The following is a 1,737-nucleotide window of genomic DNA, read 5'->3' as shown; positions in this document are numbered from 1 at the left end:
TCATTTACCTAATTGTTTAGAGAGCTAAATGACCGTGAAATTGAAAATCACTACAAAATGAACTGTGAAAATGTTGGAACTTGGCATGGTATCATCATTTCACCCGCATAGCATGTGCGAAAGAGTAGAGAGGGTCACGGCAAAAACTGGACGCACTTCGTGTACAAACTGGACAATCTCTTTCAGAGTATCAGGGTTTCGGACGAGAATTCATCTATTACACGGGCACTTCAATGCTTTTTAAACTTATTTAAACTCCGGACTTCTTTTGTGTTCAGTATGCAGCATTCAAAGCAACGCCATCAATTTCCAACATGTTCTGACATCATTTGTTGTTTTTCAGTCATTTACCTAATTGTTTAGAGAGCTAAATGACCATGAAATTGAAAATCACTACAAAATAAACTCTGAAAATGTTGAAACTTGCAATGGTATTATCATTTCACCCGCATAGCATGTGCGAAAGAGTAGAGAGGGTCACAAAGAAACTAAATACAGAAAAAAAAACTACTCTGAAATAAATAGAACTAAATAAATAAAGCAGAAAAGAAAAAACTATATAAAAAATTACTCAAAAAATAGAAGAAAATAAATAATGCAGAAAAGAAAAAAACTATATAAAAAAATTACTCAAAAAAATAGAAGAAAATAAATAATGCAAAAAAGAAAAAAAACTATATAAAAAATTTGTTGGGGCGCTGCCCAGTGGGCCTGCCAGACCTAGGGTGTGCAAATGCAGGCCTAGAAGGTCCCGAAGGCTCAAAGGGCAGCGCACCATAGTTAGGCCCAGAAGCCTGCTATATAGAGAAGTTCGAAGGAGCAGCCGCAGCTGGGTTTATAAACCAGTGCAGCCGCCCTTCGCTCGGCAAGGTGGGACTAAACATTGTGCACCGCCGGTGGCAGCGCACAACCATTAGTATCGGTTGGTGGCTCCAACCGGTACTAATGATTGGGCCTTTAGTACCGGTTCGTGGCGCGAAGCGGTACTAAAGGGGCCGTTTCCCGCCCCTTGGCCTGGCGAAAATTGGCCTTTAGTACCGGTTGGTGGCTCCAACCGATACTAAAGGCCCCTTCTATATGTATGGCACTTACGAAAAATTCAGTTTCATCGACCACCACTTCTTCTCCAACTTCTTCGCGCGACATTGCCGCCGTCGCCCATCGCGCGCCACCCTCAGAGGCCCCGCCGCCCTCGCCACCGTCGTCGCTGTCACCGTCGTCGCCCCCGCCGCCCATCGCCGCCACCCCGTACTATGTCGTCGTCTCGTTCGCACCGTCGCCCCCGGCCCGCCGCTCATCGTCGCGCCATCCCCGTCGCATCGCCATCTCGCGCCGCCGCCCGTACGCCGCCGCCCCCTGCTCGTACACACACACAGAGAGAGAGAGAGAGAGAGACAGACACACACACACATTGTTTTTACTTATTTTCTGTTTTCTGTTGTTTAGATTAATGTTAGATAAATTACGTAGATAAGAATGTTAGAATGTTAATGTTAGATGAATTATATGGAAAAGATGTTAAATATTAATGTCAATTTTAGATGAATTGGCTAGATATTAATTAGGTATATATATGATATTTGAACTAGTTGAATTAATATAACTAGTTTACTTTTAGTATGAAAATTAATAGAACAAGTTTATTTTTAGTAAGAAAATTTAGGTATATGAGATTATTTGAACTAGTTGAATTAATATAACTAGTTTATTTTTAGTAAATGCTTAGTTGAACTAGCT

The sequence above is a fragment of the Triticum aestivum genome, chromosome 2A (assembly GCF_018294505.1).
Source record: "Triticum aestivum cultivar Chinese Spring chromosome 2A, IWGSC CS RefSeq v2.1, whole genome shotgun sequence".
NCBI classification, from domain to species: domain Eukaryota; kingdom Viridiplantae; phylum Streptophyta; class Magnoliopsida; order Poales; family Poaceae; genus Triticum; species Triticum aestivum.
Note: the sequence above shows the minus strand (reverse complement) of the source record.